Source organism: Pelodiscus sinensis, chromosome 7, assembly GCF_049634645.1.
Source record: "Pelodiscus sinensis isolate JC-2024 chromosome 7, ASM4963464v1, whole genome shotgun sequence".
Taxonomy (NCBI): Eukaryota; Metazoa; Chordata; order Testudines; family Trionychidae; genus Pelodiscus; species Pelodiscus sinensis.
The window spans coordinates 25,383,814-25,396,803 of NC_134717.1; the positions used below are offsets into that span (position 1 = coordinate 25,383,814).

At 45.3% G+C, this 12,990-nt stretch overlaps 1 protein-coding gene across 1 annotated transcript in view; it reads left to right on the plus strand.

Moving 5' to 3' along the window:
• Positions 1-808: 808 nt before the first annotated feature.
• LOC142830168 (uncharacterized) overlaps positions 809-12,990 on the plus strand; it is a 163,633-nt gene continuing 151,451 nt past the window's right edge. The window contains exon 1 of the mRNA XM_075933337.1: positions 809-858. The gene's annotated coding sequence lies outside the window, so the exon portion shown is untranslated. The remainder of the gene's footprint in view (positions 859-12,990) is intronic.

Consider the following 12,990-nt stretch of genomic DNA (forward strand, 5'->3'; position numbering starts at 1 on the left):
CGGCTTTATTGACATCTGTGTAGCTATGCTGATTTATTACATCTGATAACATGGCCCTTTACAACTTGTAAAAATTAGAGATTTTCTTGAAAAATAGGTTAGAAATGTGTAAAGGCACTAAAAGCCTATACAGATCACCGCTGAAGGCAATAGGGCTCTGTGTACATATAGGAATCTGCTAATATGGTTCTAATTGCAGAAGAGATTTCTCTCTTGTTGATAAGAAGATTGAGAATTTGTCTTCGTTGCAAAAGCACACACCTTTTTTACATTGAGGGCATGTCAATACTGGGTAGCTATTTCAAAGTAACTCCCCTTATTTGAAATAACAAGGTGAGCGTCCACACTACCAAGCCTGTTATTTCAAAATAATGGGATTGTTAGTTTGAAATAATAACTCCTGCTTATGAAGAGGAATAAGTTTATTTCAAAATAGTTATTTCAGGAGTTATAGTTTCAAAATAACTTATTTTGAAATAACCTGGTGTGTAGACATAGGCTGAGATAGCTACCCCCAGTGCAAAATCCTAGTAGAGGTATAAGTAGCTTTTACCTTTATTTAACTAGTCAAGGTAAACCACATACTCCTACACACATTTGAAGTTTACATTACCGAGATAAAAGCAGCGAGGAGTCCTGTGGCACCTTAGGGTATGTCTACACTACAAAGTTAATTCGAACTAACAGACGTTAGATCGAATTAACTTTGATAGGCGCTACACTAGCGCTCCGCTAGTTCGAACTTAATTCGAACTAGCGGAGCGCTTAGTTCGAACTAGGAAAACCTCATTTTACGAGGATTAAGCCTAGTTCGAACTACAGGCAGTCCCCGGGTTACGTACAAGATAGGGACTGTAGGTTTGTTCTTAAGTTGAATCTGTATGTAAGTCGGAACTGGCGTCCCTCGGGCTCCGTGGCTTAGCTCTGCTTTGCTCCCCATCCCTCTGGTCTGCAGACCAGGGGGACGGGGAGCAAAGCCGCGGAACACGCGGGCAGCGGACAGCCCAGACGCGTCTGGGCTGTCCGCTGCCCGCGTGCTCCGCGGCTTGGCTCTGCTTTGCAGACCAGGGGGATGGCGGGGGGGGCAAAGCAGAGCCAAGCCGCGGAGGACGCGGCCAGCTGACAGCTGTCAGCTGACCGCGCGCTCCGCGGCTTGGCTCTGCTTTGCCCCCCGCCCCCCCCCCCGTCCCCCTGGTCTGTAGACCGGGGGAGAGGGGGGGCAAAGCAGAGCCAAGCCACGGAGCGTGCTGCCAGCTGACAGCCCAGACGCGTCTGGGCTGTCAGCTGGCCGGGCGCTCCACGGCTTGGCTCTGCTTTGCCCCTCCCCCGTCCCCCTGGTCTGCAGACCAGAGGGACGGGGGGGGGGGCAAAGCAGAGACAAGCCTCGGAGCGTGTGGGCAGTGGACAGCCCTGTCCGCTGCCCACGTGTTCCGCCGCTTTGCTTCCTCTCCCTGGTCTGCTGGAGACCAGGGAGAGGAACGGCCCCGTTCGTAACTGCGGATCCGACATAAGTCGGATCCGCGTAACTCGGGGACTGCCTGTAGCTAGTTCGAATTAAGGGGTGTGTTGCCCCTTAATTCGAACTAGTGGGAGGCTAACCCTCCCCAGGTTTCCCTGGTGGCCACTCTGGCCAACACCAGGGAAACTCGTCTGTCCCCCTCCCAGCCCCGGACTCCTTAAAGGGGCACAGGCTGGCTACGGTGCCCGTGCCAGGTGCAAGCCTGCCAGCACCCAGCCAGCAGACCCTGCACCTGGCACGGATCGAGCCACCCACCCGATGCCCCCCAGCCCTCCCCCTCTTCCTGGGACCAGGCTGGCGGCTCCCGGGAGCTTGCTCAGGACCGCAAGAGGTGGGCACCCGCCTGGGCTAGTGCAGACATTGTGGACCTCATCCACGATCTCCACAATAGGCACAGGAAAGTGTCCGTCTAGGGCAGGAGAGCTGCCAGCCTGGCCACCCAGGAGCAGGTGTGCAAGAGAATCAAGGGGGTCCACTGAGACCCCCGACCCTGAGCCCTGAGCTTACAATGGCCGTCCTGGGTCAGACCAAAGGTCCATCTAGCCCAGTAGCCTGTCTGCCGACAGCGGCCAACCCTAGGGACCCTGGAGGGGATGGACCGAAGACAGTGACCAAGCCATTTGTCTCGTGCCATCCCTCTCCAGCCTTCCACCATTTCTACCCCCTGGCTAATACCACTCCATGGACCCAACCTCCATGACTTGATCTTACTTCCCTTTACACACTGTTCTAGTTCTAACCTTCACAGCCTCCTGCAGCAAGGAGTTCCACAGGTTGACTCTTTGCTTTGTGAAGAACAACTTTCTGTTACTAGTTTAAAGCCTGCTACCCATTCCTTTCCTTTGGTGTCCTGTAGTCCTTCTTTATGGGAACTAATGAAGAACTTTTCTGTATGCACCCTCTCCACCAACTCCTGCTTTTAGAGACCTCTATCCTGTCCCCCCTCCGTCTCCTCTTTTCTAAGCTGAAAAGTCCCAGTCTCTTTAGCCTCTCTTCATATGGGACCTGTTCCCAACCCCTGATCATTTTAGTTGCCCTCCCCTCTCCCACCTCCCTTTCCCAGTCTCCCCCAGTTTTGTTCAATAAAGACAGATTCCATTTTGGAAGACACGTTATCTTTATTTTGTACCTCATGAAGAGGGGCTAGGGAAGGGTAAGTGGAAGGAGGTGAGGGAGTAATGGGGCACGAGCCGATGGGGAGGACTGGGCTGGCTCTGCGGGCTTCTCGGGGTGGAAGCTCTCCTGCAGCCCCCCAATTGCCCCCTCTCCCCAGATGGCAGCCTGTGGCAAGTGCAGCCAGGCTGATGGCTGAGTGGTGTGATGTGCCCAGTGTGGGTAGTCCAGGCAATCCAAGCCAGGACTGCTTTGCAAGCGGGGCACCCCTGAGAACTGTCTGTCCGGCGTGGGGGTCGGGACCCTTTAAGCACAGCCCTCGGCTAGCCTGAGACAGCATCTCCACGCTCTAAGTCCTCCTCTGATGCCCTGCCGGCACTGCTTCCGGCCATCCTTAACCCCGGTTCAGGGTCCACTTAATGTGGACATGCTAGTTCGAATTAGCAAAACGCTAATTCGAACTAGTTTTTTAGTCTGGATCCGTTAGTTTGAATTAGCTTAGTTCGAATTAACTAATTCGAACTAAGTTAGTTCGAATTAACGTTGTAGTGTAGACATACCCTTATAGACTAACTGAAGTGTTGGAGCATGAGCTTTTGTGGGCAAAGACCCACTTCGTCAGATGACATGCACCTGACGAAGTGGGTCTTTGCCCACGAAAGCTTATGCTCCAACACTTGTTAGTCTATAAGGTGACACAGGACTCCTCGCCGCTTTTGCAGAGGCACACGGCTACCCCTCTGATTCATTACCTAGATAATTGGAGGTTAAAATGACCAGTGCCTTATTTCTTTTTGGATTTTACATCAAGATAGGATTTTTTTAATTGCAATTAAAATATAACCTGGAAATCTAGAAAAAAAGTTTTGGATTTTGACATTTGAAATTAATAAGCATATATTTCACCGTGTATTCGCAATACAGTAAAAGCTCTCTTGTCCAGCATGTTAGGTAAATGGGGGTTGCCAGTTAATCCAATATTCTAGATATCAGAGCTAGCAGAACAGCATTGGAGAGTGGTTCATTTCTTGAATCACTCAGGTATCTATGGGTAAAGTTTTCTATAAAGTAGATTATCTTCTGGACACTGCATAGCACTATGAGCAGTGCATGGCATACATACAGATCACTAAAAATACACTTCACACTAAAACAATACTGAACACAATGTAATCTTTCTTTGATGATTCAGACGGCACTTCAAGATCTTGCAGTGCCTCAGGGTCATCATTATAAACATCAGTCATCACTGTAGATGTAGAAAGTGTAGGAGACTGGGTAGAATCTGTAATGACCTTAAGATCCACCCTGGAAGCTGCTTTTTTGAATAAATTCCTGATATAGTTTACTTACTTGTCTTCAGCCTCTTTTGCATAAAATTAGAGTGCAAAATGCACAATTGTATAACATGATGGGTAATATACTAGTCCTAGTTATTAGACTGAATATTTGAATTTGGCAGGGATGGACAATAAGTGGACTGTAGGCCCGACATGATTTGATGGCTGCCAGATGCTTTATTTACCTGCGCATCTGCAGCATAACCATTCACAGCTCCCACTGGCTGTGGATCGCTGTTCCCAGCCAATGGGAGTTGTGAGATTCAGTGTCTTGGTCCATATCACTATCCACAGCTCCTATTGGCCAGGAACAGCGATCCGCAGCCAACAAGAACCGTGAGTAGCCATAGTGCAGACGTGCAAGTAAATAAAGTGTCTGGCATCCCGCCAGGGGCTATCTCTGGCTAACCGCATCTGGCCTGTGGGCATTTATTGCCCCGCCAGCATTGGAAGGTATCAGAAAGGCCAGTTAATTGAGCTTTCTGGTTAATTAATTGTAGGATAACAGAGCTTTTACTGTATTTGGCCACTGAACATTGCTGTGCTGATAATGGAAGTTTTAATAGTCTAAGGTACCTAGTCTAAGATTTCATTTCACATGTGGATTTGTCTCTAATGAAGGTAGAGGATATTATGGTCTGGAGGCCTGATCCTACTCAAATCAGTCACAAAACTTCTATTGATTTCAGCTGAAGCAGAATCACATGATTGGTGAGACAAATCATCAGGTCCTTCACCACACTTTAATTTGTTTCTGTATTTATTTGGCAAAATTATAAATAAGTGTAACCCCTCCTGTTGGCTAGCCCAGTGTGAGGTTATTCAGCATAGGGGAAGCTTGTGACTTCTTACACCACTGTGGGGGGAGGGCTAGGCCTGAGGCTGCTTGGTGTGCTCTGCGTTGTGTATGTGTGAGTGCACCTCAGACCAGACCCACTCCGACAAATCACCAGGAACAGGCTTTATTCTGTAAAAAACATAGAACAGGAAAACAGTTCAGCAGCCCCTTCTCTCAGCATGTAGCCTGTGTGCTGCTTCTAGCACAGTCCTTGCTGAGACCCTGCTGGGGGCAGAGGGTACATCCTGGCAGGAACCAGGAAGTTCTCCCAACATGCCTCAGTTTGTAGTCCACAACTTGTAGTTCCCAGGGCTGCTGCTGAAACACACTGGACCTTGGGCTACATAAGGATGAGATATTGTTCTCCCCTTTTGTCATGTCTATTCACTTCACTTTAAAAGATTATTGAGACTGGGATTTTTTTGGACTTTTTTTCTTCATTGGCACAACCACTGAACTGGTATGATAGGCTGCCCACAAGGCCACCAATGAGAATGGGGGTGGTGGAAAAGGGGGCAGTTGCTCTGGTGCCTGGCAATTTAAAAGAGCCTGCAGCTTTGGGTGCCATTGCCGCTATAGCAGCAACAGTTGGTGCCCCAGGCCCTTTAAATCATCACCCGAGCCCCATGCAGCATGGTCCAAGCAGCACTAAAAGCTGTGTGGAGGAGGTTAGCCCAGAGCCAAGCCCCCCTTCGCCCACCTTACCCAGTGTCCAGCGAAATCTGTCACCAGCACTGGCTGCCCAATAAGGTATCCCAGTTAAGACCCCAAGTATCAAAACTGTATTTACTGTTGAATCACAGTTTTATATGATTTAGGGCAACACCCTGGGTAAAACTATTATGCCTGCCCTGGTCTAGTCAAGGAAAACTCTTTGGATGAGTCCTAAGAGGATTCTGTTTTAATGGCTTTAACCAAAAGGAATCCGATTCTTTAGTACAGAAAAAGCCTCCTAATGGAGTTTGCAGATACAAGTATTTATAATTATATAAGCATGAAAGAGGCTACTTTCCTGTCTCTTACACTAGGGCTCCTATGTTGCATATGCCAACAATGTTACTTTCCAGTGGTTACTGCTAACAAAAATGCTAAAGTTAAACACTTGGATGTAATGTTTTATTCACAGTGAGTAATGCTTCTCACCAAATGAAGTGATAGACGGCTGCATAAAATAGGTTCTGTTTCTTTTTAAACATCCTCATTCTCACACTAAACACTATTTCCTATGTTTATATTTTAAGAGGAAGACTTAGTGATTGAGCACTTGGTCACACAAAAGGTGTCTTATATTTTCCAGGTTCACAAAATCATACATTTTATTTAATAGCTCAACTATTTCATAATTGCTCATATTCAATTTCTTACAAGCTTGAATGATCTCAGCTTTTAATGTGCCTTATCTCATTTTTAGCTGCATCAATCCAGTAGCACCTTGAAATACTAATACCTGTCACACACTTATCTTGTCTAAAAGTCTTGTTTCTTATGTTCTTAAATCTTTTAATTTTCATTTTTTCTCTTCAGATTTTTATTTTCAATGTGAACTGATTCAAGAAAAGATGAAGTTTAATTTCCTCTTTAGTAAAGTTTAAAAAGAATAACAAACTAAAAGTCTCGTGTTATCATAGTCATAAAAAGATAAAATTGCTTTTTTATAAGCAATGATTTTGCTTTTAAAACACATGCAAAGAGAAGTGAATCTATTCAACATCAGATAACTAGCTCTGTCTGGAAAAAATATGGTGTCTTAATAAAACAACAAACTTTCAAAGTTTAATAGTACATTCCAAAGCTTACGCACAGAACTGTATGTGAGTAGCCAGCTGGCATAGCACTGAGAATAGCCATTCATCTCAGGAACTACTAAACATGGGTTTAGTTCAGAACCCTCCCACACAAAAAAAGAAGCAAATTACTTTAGTTTAAAATGTACATAGTTCCTTCTAATCTTCAAGGAACTACACAAGGCCAGTTTAGACAATAGGGCAAACCTGCAGCTTCATTGGGAGGGATATTCTATGATGTATAGAGAGAAACACAGTAGCTCAATCTATGCTAATATTCCAGTCTTGCATTATGTAGCCCATGAGTAAGTGGCTCTGGGCTGCTACAGATCTATAGGAACAATAACATGAACTTTTTGGGAACTAGGATTTCTCCCTCATTAACTTTGCCTATTGCCCCATTTTCCTTCACACACTTCAGTTCTGGATGCAATTGCTAATCTCATACACACCTCAGCCACCACATGTGTGATTAAATTTCTTAGCTGGCATGATAGAATGGTTTTGGAGCAGCAGTTGAAGTAGCAGAGGGCTAGATCATGCAGAATGGGGGCAGAGTACAATCTGTCTCAGAGTTGTTCTATTCACAGTTGTCCTTCTTCATAAATTGCTCCTTAAGGATCAACATCCATATAGCAAATGATTTCAAGAGCTTTAGATGAATGGGCCAGGCTTTTAACCCCGCCCCTTTCAATGATCCCCCTCATGACATTAAAAAATAAATTGGGGGCATTTAATTGACTATAGATTATTCATGGGAGCATGGGGTTGTAGAAGTGGGTGCCAAGTCCTATTCAAAGGAGCCATATCTTTTCACGTAGCATTTTAAGATCAAATTAAAGCCGTCTTGACCCTGACACTGGTCTTAAAATAAAGCCTCTTCAAAGGTCTGTTACTTTGCTTTGTGAATTTTCTTTGTACTCTCATGACTCAAAATGGTTGAGGCAATAAGAAAAGAGCAAAAGTCCCTCTTCTATATTCATTGCTTGTTTCAGACCATGTGAAGTCTCAGTATAAGGTTTGGGATATTTATTCCTACACACCAGTTTAAATCTCAGCACCATTTTTTCAGTCCTTCGCCCATCCCAGGTACAGAAATCTAGTACCATGTTCACATATGGGAGTCTTCTGAGGTATAATTAAACCACAAATTCCTGTTCATTCTGTGGGAATGTGAAAGATCCCACAGCACTTTAAGTAAGAATGTGCTCTGATGTCCTTGGCCCTCCTCCACTCATCGTTATACAGCATGTTTATGCCAGTTGGCTACCACACTTGAAGTCAGAGGTGGCTGCATTTCAGCACTTCAGTATATACATAGTTTGTGAGGCTTTTTGGATGCCTTTGGGGTGAACAGCTGCTGTATAAATATGAAATATTATAGGACAGGATTGTTATTTCTAAATTTAATTTTCACTATTTTCAAGAGAAAGACAGTTTACATGTCATATTCTGAAGCGCTCTTATATCTCACTTCTGAACCAAATGGTATTTTGATAACTAAAAGTACTAGAGGTGGGGTAAAATCATAATATCCATCCTTTTCATATACAGGCAGTCCCCGGGTTACGTACAAGATAGGGACTGTAGGTTTGTTCTTAAGTTGAATCTGTATGTAAGTCGGAACTGGCGTCCAGATTCAGCCGCTGCTGAAACTGATCAGTTTCAACAGTGGCTGAATCTGGACGCCAGTTCTGACTTACATACAGATTCAACTTAAGAACCCCAGGCATCCCCAAGTCAGCTGCTGCTGAAACTGATCAGCGGCTGATTCCAGGAAGCCCGGGGCAGGGGCTTCCTGTAGTCAGCCACTGGTCATTTTCAGCAGCTGCTGACTAGGGGACACCTGGGGCAGAGCAGCTGGGGTGCTGCTGGGTTGGTCCAGTGGCACCCAGAGCGGCGCTACGGGACCAACCGGCAGCGCCCCAGCTGCTGTACCATAGGCATCCGGAGCAAAGCCGCGGAGCACGGGGGCAGCGGGACAGCCCAGACGCGCCGTGGCTATCCTGCTGCCCTCGGGCTCCGTGGCTTTGCTCTGCTTTGCTCCCCGTCCCCCTGGTCTGCAGACCAGGGGGACGGGGAGCAAAGCGGCAGAACACGCGGGCAGCGGGACAGCCCAGACGCGCCGTGGCTATCCTGCTGCCCTCGGGCTCCGTGGCTTTGCTCTGCTCTGCTCCCCGTCCCCCAGGTCTGCAGACCAGGGGGAGGGGGAGCAGAGTAGAGCAGAGCGGCGGAACGCGCGGCCAGCTGACAGCCCAGACGCGTCTGGGCTGTCAGCTGGTCGCGTGCTCCGCTCTGCTTCCTCCCCCCCCACCCATGGTTTGCAGACCAGGGGGAGGGGGAGCAGAGCGGAGCAGAGCAGAGCGGCAGAACGCGCGGCCAGCTGACAGCCCAGACGCGTCTGGGCTGTCAGCTGGCTGCGCGTTCCTCCGCTCTGCTCTGCTCCGCTCTGCTCCGCTCTGCTCCCCCTCCCCCTGGTCTGCAGAGGGGGGGGGGAGGAGCAGAGCGGAGCGCGCGGCCAGCTGACAGCCCAGACGCGTCTGGGCTGTCAGCTGGCCGCGCGTTCCGCCGCCGCTTTGCTTCCTCTCCCTGGTCTGCTCGAGACCAGGGAGAGGAAGTGCCCCGTTCGTAACTGCGGATCCGACATAAGTCGGATCCGCGTAACTCGGGGACTGCCTGTACCATCAAAATCCACTATGAAAGTGAGTAACTTAGCTATCTATAGAATCATAGAATCATAGAATAATAGGACTGGAAGGGACCTCGAGAGGTCATCGAGTCCAGCCCCCCGCCCTCAAGGCAGGATCAAGCTCCGTCTACACCATCCCTGACAGATGTCTATCTAACCTGTTCTTAAATATCTCCAGAGAGGGAGATTCCACCACCTCCCTTGGCAATTTATTCCAATATTTGACCACCCTGACAGTTAGGAATTTTTTCCTAATGTCCAATCTAAACCTCCCCTGCTGCACTTTAAGCCCATTACTCCTTGTCCTGTCCTCAGAAACCAAGAGGAACAAATTTTCTCCTTCCTCCTTGTGACACCCTTTTAGATATTTGAAAACCGCTATCATGTCCCCCCTTAATCTTCTTTTTTCCAAACTAAAAGTCTCTGAAAAAGTCTCTGTTCAGTATGCAAACTCAGTACCCACAAGTATATTCAGTTATATGCAATTTGATGCATTGAACGTGATGATTTAATTGAATGGGAATGGTACCAAGGCAAACACAAACATACACTGATATCTTCTAAATACTGTAAAGTCATGAAATACTGTGAGCTTTATATATAGTGTGTAAACCAATACTATCCTTATGCCTTTTCACACAGAGTGCCTGTTAGTGAACAGTACATTTACTTTTTTAAAGTTCAAAATAAAACAGACTAATCACTAAATTTACTGTATGCAGAATGTGTCATCATAACAGCCCAAGAAGTCCTCTCTTTTCATTAACAGGATACTAAAACAGTTATCTGCCAATGCATCTCATCCCTGCTCAGAAGGGACCACCTCTGAAGATGATAGACTAGTTCAGTCTATGTGCTATTCATGCTTCATCCTTTTGGCTGAAATTGCCAAAAAGGCTGCCAGTTATGATGGTGGTTTTTCTGATGTGGAAAACTAGCTTCTAGGATCTAGATTAAGACCACCAACTAATCTTATTTAGATGAACAAACAACTGTCTGAGGTTAATGACTGGACTGGATTTGAGTCGGTGACTGAAAAAAAGCCTCAGTATCTCAGTTTCAAACTCTGAGGCATACAGTTCTAAGGTAACAACTGTCTCTGTTTTCTCTCACTGTAATTTTCCCTGCTTTTCATCCTTTTGTGAATGAGTTATTTTTTCCTCTCTTAATCTTTCCCTTTTCAAATAGTATTTTTTCCTGATTCCCTTTCAGACTTTTACCTTCAGTGTTTTCTCTCCTCCTTCTGCCCATCTCTCTTATCCTCCCTTTCTCCATACCTTCTTTCGTCACCTCTCTGGTCCACTCTTGCCTCAGCTTTTCCTGAATTCTTTCCCATTAATAATTTCTTTCTCCAAATTAATTCCTCCCTGCCTTTCCTCCTTCAGCTCATTTTCCCCATAATCATTTTTGCACCCTTCATAATCCTTACTATTAACCTACCCCCATTATCGCTCTTCTACCACTGGTCATGTCTCTGCCCTATTTCCCATTGCAGAGGAGGTTGATGTGGTCACTGCTAAGGTCATGAAGCAGTCAAGTGAGAACTGGCCTTTTCCATCTGACTGCACACTCTGCTTTCCCTATGATATAGGTGTAAGAGTGCAGGGGCAGAGAAAAAGTAGGAGAAAAGATAGCTCCAGCAGCCTACACAACAGCCATCATTGGGTACAAGGGAGGAACTGCAGAGGAAACCTCATTTGCTTCTTGTTCGACATGGGAGATGTCAGCAGAGCTGTGAGGGAGCGAAATACCAAAAACCAAATGAGTGTCAAGTGAAAAGTATGACACTTGGCAGGATTGCCTGCCAGGATTTGAAACTGCGGTTCCAGAGAGTCTAGATATTAGTCTAGGAAATCTAGCCTCATGCTTAGATTACTAATCCAGCCTCAATTTAAAACTTGCAGCCTTGTTCCTAGGGAATGTCCTTTCAGATAAATGGGGCATCCAGTCACAGAGGAGAAGCACATTAGCTAGATGCTTTTAGTAAAATGATCAGTAGTAAAATTATTCTCTTGATGTTTAAATTGCCATAATTTACCTGAAGAGATAACACCCCATTGAGATGAATAGGGTTGGTTCATTTGTCTTGGTGCTATTATTTCAGTCTGTATGCAAAAGCAGTAAGAGACTGCAGTGCATCAATTTGTATTCAGATAATCTTCACAATCAGACAGCATGACTTTTTAATGAAGGTATATGTAAAAATATTAAAATTGAGTGGAAGGGAGGTGCTACTTCATACATTTATGGACATGGCAACCAGGAACAAAGTTTCAGTTGACCTTGAAGAGTTAATGAGAACTAACTCGCCCAAACTGAACACAGGTGTACTGGCTGACTGATCAGGGAATAAAAACAACTTCAACACATAAATTTTTCTAGCACCATGAAATGTCTAATAAAAAGTACCCTTATTTACTAAGAAGATTTCTGCTGCATATTACAGTATTAAATTATGAATAAGAAGAATTGCATTAAATTATCCAAATGATAATATCTCTTTTAATTACTAGTGATTAATATCTGGAGTAATTATAATAATAAATTCATAGAACTAAAAGGAACCTCAAGAGGATCGAGTCCAATCCCCTGCATTCATGGCAGGACCAGGCACCATTTACACCATCCATGACAGATGTCTGTCTAACCTGCTCTTAAAAATCTCTAATGATGGAGATTTCACAACCTCCCTCAGCAATTTATTCCAGTGCTAAGCTACTTTGACAGTTTGGAAGTTTTTCCTAATGTCCAACCTAAACCTCCTTTGCTGCAGTTTAAGCCCATTGCTTCTTGTCCTAGCCTCAAAGGTTAAAAAGAACAATTCTTTTCCCCTTCTCCTTGTAACAGCCTTTTAGGAATTCAGAAGTTATGTTCCCTCTCAGTTGTCTCTTTTCCAGACTAAACAACACCAATCCTTTCAATGTTCCCTCAAAGGCCATCTTTTTTAGACCATTAATCATTTTTGTTGCTCTTCTCTGGACCTTCTCCAATTTGTCCACATCTTTCCTGAACTATGATGCCCTGAACTGAACACAGTATTTCAGGTGAGGCCTAATCAGCACACAGAGAGTGAAATAATTATTTGCTTACAACACTCCTATTAATACATAGCAGAATGATGTTCACTTTTTTTTCCCAACAGTATCACACCATTGATTCATATTTTGGTTGTGATCCATTATAACCTCAAGCCCCTTTCTATAGTACTCCTTCCTAGACAGTCACTTCCCATTTTGTATGTGTGAAACTGGTTGTTCCTTGCTAAGTGGAGCACTTTGCATTTGTCCTTGTTGAATTTCTTCCTATTTACCTCATATCATTTCTCTAGTTTATCCAGATCAATTTGAAAAATAATTCTATCCTCCAAAGCACTTGCAACTCCTCTCAGCTTGCTATCATCCACAACACTCTATGCCATTATCTAAAGAATTGATGAAGACACTGAACAGAACTGGTCACAAAGCTAATTCCTGTGGAACCCCACTTGTTGTGCCCTTTCAGCATGGTTTGATATAATTTGTTCTTTACAAATCCATGCTCATGTTACACGAGGAGTAAAGGTAGTTCGGAATAGGAAGCCTAGTCCGAACTACCTAGTGTAGCCGCGCAGCACGGAGTCCGCACTAGCGGATATTTAAAAATGGCGGCACCCAGCGAGATGCAAATGAAGCCCGGGAAATTCAAATCCCGGGCTTCATTTGCAACTC